This window comes from Corvus brachyrhynchos, unplaced genomic scaffold (assembly GCF_000691975.1).
Source record: "Corvus brachyrhynchos isolate BGI_N302 unplaced genomic scaffold, ASM69197v1 scaffold60, whole genome shotgun sequence".
Taxonomy (NCBI): domain Eukaryota; kingdom Metazoa; phylum Chordata; class Aves; order Passeriformes; family Corvidae; genus Corvus; species Corvus brachyrhynchos.
The window spans coordinates 4,525,175-4,544,346 of record NW_008236767.1 but is presented as its reverse complement, the minus strand read 5'-3'; the positions used below and the strand labels follow the sequence as shown (position 1 = coordinate 4,544,346).

At 37.3% G+C, this 19,172-nt stretch overlaps 1 long non-coding RNA gene across 1 annotated transcript; it reads left to right on the top strand.

Moving 5' to 3' along the window:
* The first annotated feature begins 1,731 nt into the window (after positions 1-1,731).
* Positions 1,732-12,863, top strand: LOC108444987. The gene is made up of 3 exons (XR_001859714.1): positions 1,732-1,821; positions 7,174-7,428; positions 9,949-12,863. It is a non-coding gene; the product is annotated as an uncharacterized LOC108444987 (long non-coding RNA).
* Positions 12,864-19,172: the final 6,309 nt, after the last annotated feature.

Genomic DNA, 19,172 nt, shown 5'->3' with positions numbered 1-19,172 from the left:
TTAATTTTTGGGTATGTGAGGATGTTTTCCCAAGGAAAAGTCAAGTTCAAAGTCCTGGCTGGTTTATGTTCTCAGAAATCTTGATGCTGGGAAAAGGGAAAAATATGAAAAAAAATGCAGTGAGAGATGTAGGTTTAGAATTTACCTGTGTCCTCAGATTGCAGTGCTGTTTTAGCATGTCAGTCCTAAGGTTTATGTAAGAGCAGACACAGAGCTGAGCTTGTGGTTAGAAGACAAGAAGGGGGAGATCTAACACTGATACTGATGAAAACTTGCAGATTGTTTTATTTCTGTGAACCTATTCGTTAAACCTTTGCAACTTTATTGTCTAATTCTGGATGTGAAAATGAATTCCTAATATTTGCTTATCCTATGTTCTTTGCAAACACTAAAGCATGTAGATAACTACTCAGTACAACTTCTAAGGGTCTTAAGAGAGAAAAGGGACATGTTCTTGTTTAGAGGAGCTAAAGTATCTTGTATTTGTAATACAGCTTCTCTGTGGTGGGAATACCTTCATGTGCAGAGACTCAACAGTGACTCCCTGATGATGGGAGAAGCCACCAGAAATTCAAGGGTTTACAGTATGTTTATAGTAAGCTTCCTGCTCTTTTAGACTGGAGACACCTAGAAGAGGTACTGAAAGCTAGGTAGTGAAATCAGGCCTGGTTTACATTAATAGATCCTAGCCCTAATTGTTATGTCCCAGGAAAAGGTTTTTATGCTGAACTGGTCATGCACACTGAGAATTAGGGGAAGAATAATTTTATTCCCCTTAACCATATTAGTAGCTACCATGGTAAAAAAAGTTAGCAGGTTCCTAAAAAAGCACAACAGGTATTCAGTAGGATGAAGTTTTGTCTGGAGGGGGGAGGTGGGAATATTGAAGACTAAAATAGATATCATAGCTTAGAGGTGGTCAAAAATTTAAATTAGGGGAGCAAATGAACATGGAACAAAAAAGAGGAAATGAAGATGACAATTTAATGGATAGCAAGGAAATGGAAGTATTAGCTGTAATTAAACACTTATCAGGGGGAGACAGAAAATTAAGAAAGGCTGAATAAGGAAATAAGTGATTTGCTAATCAAAGCATCTAGGGGAAATCAATAAATGCATCAGGGTGGTACATCCTAGAAAGAAGAAACTGCACCACCATGAATATAAATGACTCAATAAGAAAGAAGACTATGCATAAATATTGAGAGTCTAAATAAAGAGGAGGTGAATTATATCTCATTAAAGGGAAGGTGTTGGAGTACTTGGAAACATTGCCCATATTGATCATTTGAGACAATATACACTTCCTATGATACTGGTAAACAAAATCCATTAGGAATGAAATTTGACATAGGGATGAACCAAATTTTAAACCAGGTTAAATAATAAAGTTAGAATAATTTAGATGTCACGTCATGTTTAGAGGTACATATCTTAAGTATGTAATTAACTTAGCTAAAAGTTGTAAACTTTGCTTTGTCTTAAGAAAATATGCTGTTAAGTGTAAGAAATTGCCAGACCTCAAGAAGATTGCAGTACTGCCTTTTTTATTTTTAAAGATATTTTTTTTCTGTGAATATAAAAATAGAGAATTTTAAGAGACCAGTCCTAGAAAAAAAATAGGTTTATTAGACTAAAACAGAGTCCTTTCTTAGATCATTGATAAATAATAAAACTGAATAAAATGAATAAAATATGTCAGTAATTCTTTCTTTGTTGGACCACAGGAGATTTCTTGGATGACCAGGAGGTGGAGAAGGAAGGTCACTAACTCTGAAGAAACCTTTATTGTATGAAGGAATTGACCAACAGAGAAGGAAGGTATCCCAAAGCTCTTTTCTTGGAGACAATGTAGAAGAAAACATGAGGGATGTGGGAAATTGAATTGCTGATCTCAAGATTTCCATGTTAGTTATGGTAGCTATCAAGGAAAATGGAAGAGTTCTAAAACCTTTGGAAAGCTTTTCCCTTCCCACTATGTGTACACATGTATGCAAACAAAGAACATGACATTTGGAAATATAGTAGCAAGGAGTAAAGGAGGAAATAGAAAGAAAATGGCAATAAAGAAGAAAAATATGTGTCACAAAATGCCAAGGCTCATGGACATAGTAAGGAAATAGCTGACTTGTATTTCATTAGTTTCGTGATGTTAGCCCTTGTGTTAGAAGAGTAAGTTTTACGGGTATAACAGACTGAAATACTGCCTTTATTTTCAGCTGTCATCTTCAGAATAAGGGTTAGAAAATTCTCTTTGTTCCCCCTCTCTCTCTCTCTGTGCCCCCACAGGACAGGTAACCCAAGAGCACAAGCTAATGCTTACTGGGTCCTCTTTAAGGGATACACAGGAGAAAATCCTCCATTCACACTGAGACACACTTCGGTGGAAAATGAGTGATGTATATAGATCCTGGTGTAACCCACATTTAATTTACCATCTGCTTGGTGTTGCAAATTAATCTTAAATTAATCAGTCTGCACCTCGAAAACGTGGATGTGTCTGAAATAAAATTCATGTATACATTGATTGTAGGCTAGATAACAGGAAGTCATTCAGAGAGCCAAACACAAATGGTTGGATGAAAGGCATCTATTTGCACTCTAACTCTATGAAGGCAAGACAGGTGTGACTGCTACAAAACAGAAGAAAAATTTTGATTCACTTTAACAGTGACCCCAATAAGTTGTTTGGTGTTCTGGAGGTATATTTATGAACAAACCTCCTTATGATTTCTGATACCATGGCATGGCAGGTCATCTTGATGTGGAAGTTAAAACCACATCTTCCTATTGCAAAACATGGAGATAATCTTCAAACCAGAGGCCTGAATCTAGGTCTTCTCTATTTTGCAAGCCCCAAATGGCTGAGCTGGGAGGGAGCTCTGGAGACAACCCAGCCCCCAGTTCAAAGCCAGGTCAGCCAGGGCAGGATTCTCAGTGCAATGGGTGGGTCCCTAAACCCAGAGGTTACAAAGAATGTTCAATTTCTTTTTTCAAAGTCCCTCAGCTGAAGAAAGAGTAGTGATGTGTTGTTAGAGAAACAACATTATTACAGCTGGCGGTGGTGTCCGAGGCTGTGACCCAGGAAGAGATGACCGGTCCGGGGAGATGGTCCTGAAAGGAATCGCGTTCCCGAGGTCCGGTGTCTTCCTCTCAGCCGCTGGCAGAGGCACCCTTGCAGAAGCTGTCAGCTCTTTAGTGATTATCAGCTTGCAGGCCCGCATCGCAGGGCCAGCCTCCAGGCCAAGCCAGACCAGAGAGAGAGACGAGAGGACCCGTATGGCTGGTTCCGCACGAAGGGAGCTTTATTGTGGGTTCCCTCCGGCGAAGGGAAGGCCAGGGACGAGCTCTCTCCCTACAGAGGCGAATTGGTCTTCTTTTATAGGGATACAGGGGATCAGCAAGGGGACCAATGGGTTACAGAGGGTCTGGGACAGACCAGTGGGTTACAGAATGATCTGCATAGGGTCTCCCAAAGGACTGTGGGTCTACTTTTCCTCACCATGACTCAAAAGTAGTCACCTTTCCAGGGAGTCCTGCTGGGCGATTGTGAAATCTTTTATCTCAGCAGACATCCCTCCAGGGCAGTGGCTGGGCATATCCCACACAACATATCATATAATCACTTTGTTTAGGTTTGTGCTGGGAATTTGGGAGATGTAACAGTAAATCAAGCAGAGAAGGTAAAGAGACATTTTTTGGATTAGTGTTCCAACAAATATGTTACAGTTTGAGGCAGGCTATTCTAGACAGAACCCTTCTGGGGGAGAAAAGACCCCTTAGTGGATCTCCAACTTGTTTAAATATGCTAGTTACTTGTTCAGCAATGTTACTGCTGAATACTGTTACATATACCAGAGAGGTATAAGGTGAACTTTAGAGGCAGAACTCCCTCTCACTTTCAGTGCATTTGAGCTGGTTTCTGGAATACAGTTAGGTAGATGGCAACATAATCAGCTGTAAAGTTTTTCTTTTCTGCCCTTTAAAAGGAAATTTAAAATAGTGGATAAACTGAATTCTTAAGTAATTACAATGACCTGTTAATTGCCACAGTGCAGGTTGCCACTCCAGCTGATTTGCTGATGAGGTACTCAGGGACAATCTTCTGACATTTTCTAAGGGCCCTGAGAAACGTGTGGCTGAGCACCCAGCTGACCTCCCTGCTGCACTGGGTAAACTACAGGTTGCCTGAATGGTTTGTGATCCCACATCTCACTGCACCATTTAAATGCCTGCTCAATTAGATTTGCCACTGGTGAAGGTGGATGAAATGAAGCTGCTGAGCCATCAACTAGGGAAGCAAGGTAGAAGCACATGTTCCCTTTTCTTGTGTCACTACAAGGATATTTGCTCAGGGATAGGACAGAGAAGATTGTCGTCATTTCTGAGTTGCTGAAGGATATCTTCATATATATGTGCAGAATAAGAATTAGAATCAACTAGTAAAAATTTCATCTGTCTCTCTTAAAAGTAAACGGATATTAGTACTGAAGGAAGAAATGGAGTCTTCCTGTTAGTGTATCAGGTCTGAAACTGAAATATTCAGAAGTGGGAATACTTTCCTGCTGTTTTCTAGACAAGGTTAAAAGCCTTAGTTGGGGAAGAGGATTTGATGACTTCAGACTCCTGCAGACCAAAGTGAAAAGTGACACTCACACTGAGGTCAAAGTAGGTGAAGGATCAGGGTAAGATTTGTTCAAACCCCTGGGTGCAGACTGTGATAGATCAGTAACAATGAGCAGTGCCTTTCGTTATGCACTATTCTATTAGGCAGTGGGCTGGAGGTGAGGTAAGTTAAAAAGCTGATTGATGTGATTGTCCTGAAATCTCAGTGTGTGTGGGAGGAAATACATAAAACAATCCTCTTGTCAAGCATTCCTCTTTACTCAAAGTAGAAGAGTATGTAATTTAAATTGAATAGATGTTTTTTTCTACTTGCCACTGTCATAGGATGAAAAGAATGAAAACTGTAGAGCAGCAGTCATATAGAAAGTACAGAAATAGCACAAGGAGGGAATGGTTTTAACTGCAAAGAGAAGAGATTTAGATTAGATGTTGGGAAGAAATTCTTTACTGTGAGTGTGGTGAAACACTGCCACATGTTGCTCAGAGAAGCTGTGGATGCCCCAGCCCTGAAAGTGTTCAAGGCCCGTTTGGATGGGGCTTTGAGGGTCTAGTGGGATCACTGCCCATAATGGGGGGAGTTGGAACTCGATGATCAGTTAAGTCCCTTCCAACCCAAACCATTCATTACCATGATTTTATGAAGTGTTTTGATTCAGGATGAAAAGAAGTTTAAACACAATTTGGGAGGAGGAAGGAGGGAAAAGAAAACCATTGATTTTGGATAAATTTTAGTTTAGTTTAGGTATATTTGATAGAATCTACTGTCTTTTCAACTTGATGATTTGAAATTAAATTTTGAAAAGATTTTTCAATTTGGAAAACAATTTCCAAAACCACTTTCAAATAGCCTTTTCAGAAAAGCAGAATTCCAGTTTAATGAAAAAAAGTGATGTTCCAACTCTTGGTTTTCTTCTACAAGAAGAAAAGTAACATCAAGAGTTAAGTTTATTCAAAAGAAGACAAAAGCCTTTTATTTAGACACAGATTTAGATCCCAAGTCTCTCTTGCTCTCAAATACTGCATTCTGAACAAGAGAAAACATGTTTCACTGCTGTCATTATTTCAATGATAGACTTCCACAATAAGTTTGTTTAGAAATTTGATTTTTTTTAATTACTCATATATCCATCAAATGAGTGCCATGGTAATATAGCATATGTTTAATTTGAAATCCTAATTATGCCAGATGTTTATGGAAATTCAATTCTCTGTTTTGTTGGTCTATTTCTTACACACATATATAACATATTTCCGAGCACAGCAGGACTGCATAAAATAAAAGGGCTGGGTACTGGTTAATATGGAAGGCAGTCATTAGTGAAAATTAAATTAATTGTATTATGCATTATATGCTCTTGGTTTTTATGAAAATACTAGAACAAAACAGCAGGATTTCTTGAGAACAGAGAAATCCTGTAAACAAAGCATCAAATACCTCACCAGGAAGCATTAAACTTCTGAAAACTAGAAAGAAATGAACCATAATTTCTAGCCTAATGGGGAGGTTAGAATCAGAGTCTCTAAAATACTGTCTGTACTTTCAATTCACATCAATGACTTTGCTTAGTCTTTTTAGCCTGTTGCTGGTAAATTCAGGTAGTCTTCAGAGTAATTCATTTCACACCACAGAAAGATTCTTCAGACTCTGGTCAACTGGATAGGACTGGATCACATTTAAACACAACATCCTTATTTGTCATTTACTTCATTGTGCTTGAGAAATTCTTGGAAATTTTTAAAATCAGTTTTTGTTTTCAAATGATAGAGAAAAAATCTGCCAAGACTAGATTACAAAAATCTGGCAGAAAGAGTTGTTCTCCATCCAAATGACCTTTTAAAATTTTCCTTTTTTTTGTCTGTGTATGTAATTTTGTATTGATTACACATATACTGAATTGATCCATGAACTTTTAACAAGCTAATTGCTGTGATATCTTGAATGTCCAATAAATAAACAGAGGTTAGCCAAGCATGATGTTATCCACCAAAACATCTGCAGACATTGAAACATATCCCAGTTGGGTTTTTCAGTGTAAAGGCATGGATTTAGTGGATTCAATTTGTGCAGTGCCAAAATGGAGCCACTAAAAGTCTTTTTAATTGATCACAAGACCTTGCGGCCTGTTCTAATCTGGAGCCTGAAAGCTACATAGGCTATAAATCTCTTCTGAGTATTTACAAATTCACTCCTATTTTAAAAAGTCACCAGAAGGAAAATTACCCCATCGGAACACTTTTCCAAATAGAAGAGAGCCTGAAGCATCTATTAAAATTTCTCATTGTTTTTTTGTGAAAACCTTTAATACAATATTGATAAGTAATCACTAAAATGTGAAAGTTTAAATACCTAGGCTGTATACAGTGAGGTATATAATTCAAATGGACATTAAGAAATCTAAAGTACTCCATTACTGCAGTAATCTGTAACTGTTGTTTACTTGCTTTGCTAGTTTCCTTTTTCTTTACAGGTGAGAATTTATGTAAACCATAAATAATTTTTTAGTAATTTTTTTCTCAGGTATTTAATTTGGTGCTTCATTTTATTAGCTCTTCAGCTGCAAATTGCACTGCAGATCAGTATGACACAAAACAATATATTTTAATGGAATAAGAAGATGACCAAGAGTTGTTCAAATGGAAAAACAAGAAAATAGTTGGAGCAGAAAAAGAGAAGGGCTCCGAGGAGTGTCAGTGATGCAGATGGAAAACAGGAATCTGTAAAACAAACCTTTTGACTTGCATCTGTGGAGTGAGCTTGGAATAAGAGCGCTATCCAAGACACACTGCCTAACATGATGAAAGGTAGGACAGCTGGCCAAGGCCTTAGTCGTCATGTAGGGACTGATATTTCAAACAAAGAAAAAAAAGAAAAAAGAGCCTATTATAGAAACAGCCAAATCACTGACAAAATGTTGTTAGAAAGCATTAAATCCTACAGAATTCAACAGAATTGTTTGATTTCTTTTTTTTTTTTTTTCACAAGTGACTAAACTGGAATGAGCAAAACAAAACTTCGAAAAAGCAAAGTGAAAAATATTTCTTTTCTGGAATTGATGATCACCAAAAGAGGTGTAACATAAAACTTTTTAAAGCTTTTGAAGATTATTAGGTCTCTGGTGTTTGTGGGAGTGCTTTTAAAACTGTTTTGAGGCTGATCTATCAGTGACTAACACAGAAAAATGGGATGCCGTGACACATGCTTTTCAGGGATACCACAACTAAAAAAGGGAAAAGCCACAAAACATGACAAATCTTATATCTGATTTTTATGGTCTTTCTAGGGAAAAAATATTCAAACTAAATAATTCAATTCCTGCAATATCTGTTTCCTTCTCTTTTCCTTAAATTTTGTTGCTTGGGGTCAAGGGACCTTTTTTTTGCATTCAGACCAGTGTTAGTAAAAACTTAAGAGGTGATTTGAGATATGCAGGTTTAAATCAGGCTTAAAAAGTTGCATTTATGCATTTGTATTATTTCCAATACTGTGCATCATATGGTAACAAACATTTAAAAATGTGCTAGGCAGTGCTATGCACAGCTTAAGGGTTGGCTTAAGCAACATCCAAAGCATCAGACTTATCTGAAGATAAGTCAGAACTTCTGACTTTTTCTTTGCCTTTAGTAGGTGCTAAAGAAGGGTTCGTTAAGATACACTTCTAACTTCCTCATATAATGACCCTTAATTTTAAAATTAAAGGAATGCTGTAATGTCTCAGGTCTATAAATGTGTATTTAAGTGGTGGCATTGACTTTGTCTTTGGCAGGGTACACATGTAGTATTGTGCCTAAATGCTCTCTGTAAAATACCAGCCAGCTTGCCTAAAGGTGGCATCTGAGTGAAGCAGATGAGTAATGAAATATCCCTTGTAAGGCTCAGAATTAAAACTGCTCTGTGAGAAGAGGACTGCTGGGGCATTTTCAACATTTTCATAGGAACAGTAGGATAGTGCAACACTACTTCGGTAACATTAATTCAGACCCAGTGAGACCATGCCTTGTGGCAGATGGTAAGACACTGTTTTGCACAGAAGCATGGACCCCTCAGACATCTTAGGTATTTTTCTCTCCATTTCTTACCATTGTAACTCTCATATTTTTTCAGCATCTCTTATCCTATTTTGAATTTTGTTAAGCTTTCTTCTTCACTACTATTTGTGACTGTTAATGAGAGCACACAGGACATTTGCTTACTCTGTGAAAATTACTGTTTTCTGTTGTGAAATGTAGATTTGGTGCTTCTGGTTTCATGCACTGGCTAGGGACCCTCACCTTGGCTTTTCAGGCTCATCTACCTTTCTTTGGGTGTGTTCAAAAACTCAGTGTACATGGTTTTATAACTACCCCACATACAGACAAAATTTCTATATGTATATTGCCTTTGTCAACTAACTTGATGTGCATCCGTAATTTGCTCCCTCTAGAGGGGGTTAGTTTACAAAGCCTTTGCAAGAAAGAGGCAAGATTCAGTCCTGAAACACTGCATGTGTTTAAGTGCATTCGATCCATGCCTAACTCAAATAATAAAATGCTGTGGCTTTGGCTTGGAAAATGCTAATGGACAAGGATCATTAAACAAGGCAATAGTCACACAAAGGTAATTGTCACAGTACTCTTCTATTGCATTTTCATGCCTACATAAAGATAATTTTATAAAAAATTTCAGTTACATTGAAGCGTAATTTCATTTAGAAATTACATCTTCATTCGATTATAATATATATATGTATAATATACAAATGCATTTACGTTCAGTTTCCTTTATTATCTTTTGTGTAGATCTGAAAAGCTGACTTGCCATTCCTTGAGGCCATTTTTTGAGGCCGATTCCCTCCTCATGCTCATGGTGACAGCACTACACTTATTCACAGATATAATAGTACTTCACCAGATGGATGAAAGCAGATGGGCTGGTTTCTTCTTTTTTCCTCCCTCTTAGTCTCTAAGGCTAAATTTCTTGCATCTAGTAAATTGCCACTACTTTTGCATGGGAAAAAATAATAAAATTCTTTCATAAAGTAATTCCTTAGCCAGAACTAGAAATTCATGCGTGAAAGTTTAAAAATATTTAGAAGGACATTCACAAAAAACTATGCAAAATCCATAAGTTAATACAATTCCTCCACTGAACGGTAAGAAGCAATTCAAATGCAAATTCTTTTATTATTAACCTTTTGTTTAAACTTCTAGCTTATAGTATCACTGATGCATTTCAGCAATTCAACTGAGTACTTAATTTTATTAATTCCTCTTAACAATACTGTTAAAAAGGTTGGTTGTACAAAACTGTGTGAAACCTAACACTTTTGTTGCCTTTAAATTCAGGTTTGTGCCTATGAGAATCTCCTTTGGTCCTCATTTTATTCTTCAGAGAGAAAATAAAATCAATAACTTCTTCATCAAAGACATTTCATGCAGCAGTGAAAAGCTAACCGTTTATGTACAGTTTCAGACATTTTAGCTGTCTGCTTCACAGAAAGCACCATCTTCTAAAGAGAAATTTGACTGCTTTCCCCAGCCAGCCCAGACAACTGATGTGTTTGGTACAGGGAAGATGTGGGCAGAGCTGCAGGGAGGGCAGTCACTGGCACAGGCTGCCCCTGCCACAGTCTCTCTGTGTGAAAATGCAGTTCAGCTTCTTGTGGAACAAGACAGCTGAGCCTGAAAGAGCTGTGACCTCGGGTAAGATCTGCCTAAGAAAACAACTATGCAAGCAAAAAGAAGCTTTAATAGGAAGACTGAAGGTAAACACAATTTTTTGTTTGTTTTGATGTGTTTTTGTTTCAGCAGCAGCATGTTTGCAACAAGCAGCAAAGTCTTGCAAAAGAATGTGTAGAAAGGGTTTCTGGCTACAGAAAAATTCCATCCCCCACTCCATAGCAAGTAATAAAACACAAAGCCTTTTGGGAAGATTTATAGAATCATAGAACCATAGAACGGCTTGGGTTGAAAAGGACCTTTAGATGTAGTCTAGTCCAACCCCTCTGCAATGAGTGAGGACATCTTCAACTAGATCAGGTTGCTCAAAGCCTGTGCCACCTGACCTTGAAGTCTACATTTGTTACCTCTAATGTGCTCTCTTTGGGAGAAGCACAGGGAACAAGACTTAGACTTGGCAGGCATTTGTCACAATCCTTCACTGAGGCAGTTGGACACATCTGGACAGTCGACACCTGTAGACTGAGGATCTTGTACCTTTTTGGGTGTCAGAAGGTACTGAGAGGAAGCAAAAAGTGCACATTTGCTGTGGTATGTAGTGTTCCTCTCCAGGGAGGTTTCAGATTATCTGAAGCTATGACTGGAAAGTTAGTTCTGCTGAGAAGCACTCGAGAAAGGCTTGAAATGAAACTAAGCCTACTCAGTCCTTGCTGAACAAGTTTTATGTTTTAATAATAATACCCCTCCCCCAAATCCTTTGCTAACATTTTGTTCTCTTTTTCCTTTTGGAGAAACTCACAAGACATCAAATATGTCTTAATGATGGGACTTGGGAGGATGACACTATGAATGAGACTAAGTTATAAATGAACACTCTTATGCAATGTGAATGTTCACATCAAAAATGGAATACTATCCATCAAAAATGGAATAATGACTTTTGATCATCCTTCTGCCTGCCAATGGTGGATTTAAATTCCATTTTAAAAGTGTGCAGTTTTTTGGCACAGGCAAGAGACATGGTCTGTGACTGTTCTTTGAGCTTTCCAAGTGTGGGATGGGTGTTGAATGATGCATCAGCACTATCATGAATTCAGCTTTCACTGAGCCTTGTAAAACATGCTCATGTGAAACCTGTCCAAGTTTCATAGCAGATGTCTTAGAAAGATATGGTACCATCAACATGCAATAGTAATAAGATTTTATAAGTAATTGTAATTAAGAGAGAAAAAAAGTCATGTTTGTCCAATTTTAGATGGAAAACAGCATGAACTGCAGGAAGGATTCTCTCATAAAAGCACATGCTATAACCTAAAATTGTTCCTAGGACTAAGGAAAGAGACAGTAAATACAGGAATTTTATTTGAAGGCCAGAGAAGAAATAGAAGCCTCATAGCCATTTCATGACAGGACAGCATCTGGTTAAGCTGCAGAAGATAATGGGTCTACTTCAGAAATGAATGGGATGATGGAAGTTCTGGTTAAGTGGAATTTTAATAGCACTGGGAATTTTCATTGCAATTCTATTGCACTATTGCAGCCTTGTGTTTTCAGAAACACTCAGTTATCTTTTAAAAAGGTCTCTAGGGATAAAATAGATCCTGATTCCTCTGACATATCAAGTCAATCTATTCCTACCAATATTAAAATCCCTAAAACCATGCTATGGGGAAAGCTCTTGTAGTCAGAATCATTGCAAGAAAAGTTCTCAAGGGTACACAAACGTATAGTTGTGCCTTCACCTGTTTTCTCAAGCACATTGAAAACTGTTCTGATTCTTGCCAGGACAGGATTAATGTTTGCAGCAGCAAGGAGGGGACATGGCTGGGACACAAAGGTTATTCTATACCAGTTTATGTTACTTTCCTGGATGGAGAAGGGCTCCCTTCTGGGTGGTGTAGTGTGGTGGAGGGAGAGGTCAGGTATTGTGGGGGTTTCTGTGAGAATCATTTGCCTCTTTCTTATACCCTCTTCATTAGTATTGGTGCTGTTACTGTTTGTTTTCTTATCTCATTGTTTCCAGTAAATTGTTCTTATCTCAACCCCTGATCTTTGTGCCTCCAATTCCCCTCTCCAGCTCACTTCAGGGAGAGAGAGGGGGAGTGGGGTGCAAGTGGGGGGCACATGGTTTGGAGAGTCTCAGGGGAAGCACTAAATTGGGGGGTACCATTCCTAAACCACATCAGCCTTATTTGTAAGTTAACCCTGTCCTGGCTGGAACCAGGACAAAGAGCTACTCCAACTACCCTACATAAAGCTCCTTCTTCAAATGTAGTTGTGGTGGTGCCAACTCTATTGAAACTGTACTACAATTGGACTCTAGTGTTTTTAAAATATTAAAAAATACCTTATTCTTGACCTTCCTGGGCATAATTTTCATGTATTTCTCTTTGTAACTGTCAACTTTATTTGCATTTCATTGTTATCAGTTTGAATTTCTTGCCTCTATTTCCCATGTGCTGTGTATTGGAGTTTTGTTTTCTCATAGTTTTCTTTTCAACTCAGCAAGTACAGATTTTAATTAAAAGCACTTTCCTTCTCTGGAACATGCTAAAATATTTTAAAATAATTCCCCTTTTTCAGTCACATTTATATAATTTTATTTTCCTCCTCTTCAGTCTTGTACACTTCTGTGGTAAATTAAAAAAAAAAAAAAATCATTCACCTTGAGTTGTGGCTTGTCTTTCTAAATTAAAAATTAACCATCTTTTCACTTTTTACTGACCATATTGAAAAACAGTTTTCAGCTTCCAGATCCAGCAGCAGCATGTCGACATTTGGGTATTGGAGTAATTGTTTAACAGCAAGTGGTCATTAATTTTATCATGAAAATATGCAGGACAATGTAAACAGTTTTTTAGAAATGCAAAATATATATATGAGGGAGAACTAAAGGATTAACCCACCTGTCTGCAACTGTTAATAAAACTGCTAATCTGCTACTTGCTCAGAAAACAAAAATCAGATCTGATAGACTGAAGCATTTTCATCCCCACAATTTTCAGTGACAGACAAAAAGTTACAGGGAAGCAAAGCCTACAACAATCCTAACTTGGTTTAGTGCATACAATTTATCTCTCTACCCACACTCAATTAGACAATATGGTGTGAGACTCATCTAATTTTCTTGTTCCAACACACAGACACCCACCATTGAAGTTAATGGGTTTTATATTATTTTAAAGAGATATCCTAACTAAGTTAAATTAACAAGAACATTTTATTCAGCACTTGCAGTGGATAGTCTCTTGCCAATCTCAGGGGCATTACAGCTTGGTTCACACAGAGAGTGTGTCTGGTTAAACACATCCACGCACTGATATGTTCTCAACTCATCAGACAGATTGGCTGAATTGTATTACATGATCAGAGCTCTAAGAAGCTGAAGTTAATGTCAACATTATGTTTCTTGCTTATGCACAATCTGCAGAATGAAATTACAACTGGAGTATTTGGAAAAACACATATATTATTAACCTTTAGAAAGTTATGGATTGAGCAGTGGTAAAGCCAAGCCTGAAATGAAGGCACCTTCTTTAGGGTCTAGGAAACAAGTCTTACATGGAACAGCTCAAGGAACTGGGGTTGTTTAAGCTGGAGAAGCAAAGGCTTAGGAGTGCCCTCGTTACTCTCTACAACCACCTGAAAGGAGATTGCAATGACGTGGGGGTTGGTCTCTTCTGCCATGTCTCAAGTGAAAGGGTGACAGGAAATGGCCTCAAATTGTCCCATGGGAGGTTCAGATTACATAGTACAAAAAAGCCCATTTCACTGAAAGAGTTGTCAAGCACTGGAATAAGTTGCCCAGGGCAGTGGTGAGCTCACCATCTCTGGAAATGTTCAAGAGGCGCCTGGATGCGGCAGTTGGGGATATGGTTTAGGGGTGATTGTGGTGGTGCTGGGTTGACAGCTGGATTAGGTGATCTTGAAGGTCTCTTTCAACCGTGATGAGTCTAAGGTTCTTGCCTTGCTGTACTTCCTCCAGCATGGAGGTGTAGTTTAATTCTCAATTGTACATTGTGAAACATTTGTTGTTTACTTTTTTGGTAACTTTTAGGAACGTTACCTCAATAAAACATCTAATCTTAACGTTCACTTGTTCAGTAGGAGTATTCTTGTGAGACCTGTTGTACTTTCCTGTATCACCTCTCATCAAAGATGAAGTAGAAGAGGTTTAACAGCATTCCTTACTGAAAATAAACTTGACTTAAGCGAGCTTAGTCTGAAGTCTTAAGTTATTTAACAAATAGCACTATATATCTAACAGTAGGCAAGTCTGTTTTGGTCCCCTGGAAATAACAGAATTACTATTTGCTATGTATTCCTAGTCTTCTTCAAAAATTGCACCATCATCAAAAATCACAGGAAATGTGATTGCATTAACCATATGTACAATAAAACCAGTACATTTTCACACTAACAACAAATAGAGAAAAAATTCTTTACTTTCACACATAATACCCAAGATACCATCCCAAGAAGACAGAGACTGGTTCTTCATAATGGAGAAGTGGGAGTACGAGAGAGTATAGGCACAATGTGAAACAAGAGAGGTGCTGCCTGGATATACAGGAGTACTTTTCCCCATGGAGACATTGTCAGTCACTTACATGGACCTGGTAAAGCATATCCTGTTCAGCTCCACCACAGGAGCCTTGCATATGGTTTATAGACATAAAATCAGGATAGGTAAAGATTCAAGCTGTCCTTTGGAGGGTTTCAGTTCTTCCTGAAGAACTCTGAAAGACTTATAGGAAAAGTAGTTCAAACTCAAAAACATCTGAATGATGCTTTAGATAGCTAAAGCAGATAGTAGAGCTTATGTGCAAACATTCTATTTATGCATTTTGAAAGGGATTCAAAAAAATCAAATAAAAACAAGAAGAGAGATAATGTAACTTCTTTACCATAAGATCTCTGCTAATTTCTTACTTAATAATTTCCCCTCTTCATTAATAATAGCAATAAAGTTTCATATGGAAAAAAACCCCAAAATGTTTCAGTGGCATTCCTCTTAAGAAATGACACAAATGTTGCATTGTACTGACTCAAAATGTAGTCTGAATTTTATATTTTATCAATATTAATCAATATATCCAGGTCACTTGCTATTGTATTTAATGAAAATTGTTGTTCATTCACACATTCAGTCTTCCAAGAGATCAATTTGTCCCAGCTTGCCAAGTATCAAATGCAGCTCCTCAGTGTACCATGACCTTTTCCCTCTGGTTGAGCTAGGGTAGGATTTGATGCAGAGCAAAAGTAAAAGTAATTAATTTTGGAATTTTCTGCAGAATGGGATTTCCATTTTTCAGTTCCCTATAAACCCAGTCACTGTGTCCTCTGTAATTCTCCCTGGTCATGTTCTGAGAGGGTAAATGGTTTGATCAAGTTGTATAGGCAGATCTCAAGGGGTGAAAAATACTAGTGGAGAAAATTAGCAACCTGAAAACATTTTTACCAGGTTCCCAAGCAGAAGAATTGAAGCTGTGTTTCAAACAGGAATTCCCATGTCTTGTACATTCCATATGCCAAATTGTGCCAAACCTCCAAGGACAGTTACCAGCATATTAAGTTATTTCTTGCAATAAAAGAATAGGCTGCTTCCAGCCCTGATCCCTGCTCTTGTCCCACAGTCTTATTAATATGTTGTGATCAACTGGAAGAGAAAATTCATGGCTGAAAATTAAACCAGTAGTGAAAACAGGCTATTTTTAATTTGTCCCTGTTCTTTGCCTATCACCCAGCTCCATGTCGTGGTGCAAATGAAGCAATGAACTGGAGCAACAGCTGACATGACCGTTCAAAGATATGTAAGTATAAGCTCACGATTTTCCTTCATCATGATGAGCGTATAAGTGCTTGTGAATCTCCCCTTCTGAAATTATCCTTTGAGAGCTGTGAACTGTGAATTAATTTTAATGGAACACCAACACTGAAATTTGAAGATGTTAAGGTTCATACTGCACATTGCTTTGTCACTTATCATCCTAGAAGAAGCAGCCAGCTAATGGGATCTTCTCCTGATTCTGCATTTCCATTTCAAATATTTGGAAAACCAAATGCACATAAAAGGTTCAACAAAATTATCGAAGAATTCTTAGGTTCCTGCTCCCTCACTCCATTTCTTTCCAGACTTCATGGGTGTATCTTTTACTGAACAACTGAAACTATGACTTTCCTAAATACATATATATATATGGTGAAATGGATATTAATATTAATTCATGCTGTCTTCTTCCCTGAGCATATTTTTGTGCAAAGATTAATATGGAGTAGATATTGTGCCATCTTTACTTTGCAGAACTATATAACTCCTAATAACATTCTTTTCTCTTGCTTAAAGTTGTACTTTGATTTAGTCTCAGTTTTTCTGCACGTTTCATTTTTCCTGCTGTTTGATATGATTATTGAATTGTCTTGAAGACTGCATATCTCAAAATAGCAGGAATCTCCTGGCAACAAGTAAAAGATGGACAATCTAAGATGATTTATTTCTGCTCACATTAACGTGCAGTTCTAAGGTCCTCTCAAGCCAGTATGAAACAATCACTGAACATATTCACCAGATACTGAGAAAGCATGTGAACGCCTCACTAAAATCATGTAGCATACCTTTCTGTTATGAAGACATATTTCTTATTAATAATGTAAATGTTGTTCCTTAAAGAAATCCTTAAATACTTCCACTGTGAAATATAGTTCTACTTGTAAATGGATAAAATAAAGTTTTCTCTTCAGTAATCTTTTGTAACTCTAAAAGTCATTCAACTGACTTTTTGTTGTAAAATTTAACTTTAGGTAAATGGTCAGGTTTTTAGCTCTTTTAGATCAAATACATGCAGAAGTAGGACGCAGATTTTTAATTGGTTTTGGTCACCTATTTAGTTCTGAGTGAAAGAGGTCTGGTTTGCTCACACAATATGTATGTAACCATAAATCTGTATTTAGTCATGACTTGTGACAGTAGCACATACTCAGTTTATATTTCAGCCATAGCTATACAGAGCAATGCTGTTTCTTCCACTTTTGTCTCTCCTATCTGTGCTCCTTTCTGCAAACTCTATGTTACTACAGTATATTCCCCTTATTTCTCAAAAATGATCTTCAATTTAAGTGTTTGTTTTGTTTTTAAAGAATGGGTTTGAAAATGCTGTTTCAGAACATTTCTTTAAGGCTAGAATTTGAAGGGGTATAATTACAGTTTTCAGTCTTGTTTACCTTTAATAGTTAGAGATATTTAAATAAATATCTCTAAGTATATAATTTAATAAATCCCTTGTGAAGGTTGGAACAAGAAGGTATGCAAATAATTTTATCTGTTAGTTAGAATCATCAAAGAAAGATTTTTTTAAATTAATTTTCCCCCTTTAATATTTTTTTGTCTGTATCCAGTCTGTTTCCCATTATGTATGTGGGAAGACAAAATTTTTTTAGACAATTATTTCTCAGATATCCCTTATTTTGACATCTTTAAATCATCTCGAGCATGACTTTCCATACTAAGAAGTTATTTTTCACTGAGTTGAACTTCTTTCACCTTTACTAGCAGCAGGGTGAATTTCTGGAGGGCAGGAAAAACATACTTTAAAATAGATTTTATACTCAGGGAGGGAATAACAAAGATAACAAGTTGTCACAGTTACAGTACAACTTTTTCATTTCTCATGATGTGGCTGCTTTTGAACCTTCAGGCTAGCTTTAGGTGCTTCCATGTAGGCAGCAATTTGGAAAGAATTAACTATGGGCTTGAGTGAATTTATTGGCCTGATACCACTAGGAAGAATTTCATGTGCTAGTTGCTCTAGCACTGAAACTGTTGCTGTTCCTTCCCCAAAATTTTAGGTGTTTCAGTAACTCAAGCAAATTTTTCAACTTTTACACATTTTGCCAAGTCAAACCTATGGATCTAATCAGTGCAAGTGCCTTTCCTTCATACGTGCACATCACATATTTTGGTTTTCCATTACCATGGTCTCATCTAGTGCAGAAAAGCAGCTTTTTCTCACTGTCCCAGTTTCAAGGTGCTGCTGTTTGAATGGGAGATTATCCAGGTTCCTGAACACTTGCTGCTATACCAACCCAGCTGATGGCACAGCCTTATTGCTGAGCAGCTGGCTTGATACAAATTGGGGTTTTACAAGCAAAACCACAAACACATGGCTTGGTACAAATAAAGGTTTTACAGTACAATCTACAAGCTCCTGCCATCTGAATTAACACATTTGCTGAACTATGAAGCAAGTGGTTAGAAATGGCTTTCAGCTGTAACTTTAAAACTGTAAGTTTTCATTTAAATAGTGCAATTTCTATTTTCCTGAAAAACAAGCTGTATTTATGAAATCTAGTTAACAAAATATGTGTTCTGTAACAAAGCTTCCTACTGTCATTGATCTCCATGATCTGTCAAGACACTGAAATTAAAATTAGAGAATTTTCAAATATAATCTGGAGAAAAAATCTGATTTGCTCTTGCAAAATTCTCTGCTCTTTTATCACCCAGAAAATTATTTGATAAAGTCTCAGTAAAAGAATGAGGCAGTATTTTGGAATCTCAACTAGAGCTGATTTACTTAAAAAAATGTAAAGTTTTTTTATTATCTTATTTCTTAATCAACTAGTGTGCTTTATTACCTCTATGTAATAAAGGATGTGCAGTCCCAAATAAGTCAGGAATAGAGGTTAGGCTGTGGCTGACTGGGGATTAGTCTTGCAGAAAATAGCCTGGGATGATGTTAGACAAGAATTTAGGTGAAATTACAGTGTGCCCCTTTAGTGATGATGTGGCTGCATTAGCAAGAAGTCAAGGGAAGGGATTATTGCTTTAAAGTCAGTATTTGCAAGGGTAAGTCTGTCCTCTTCTGTGTCCCCCCTCCTCCCCAGTACAAAAG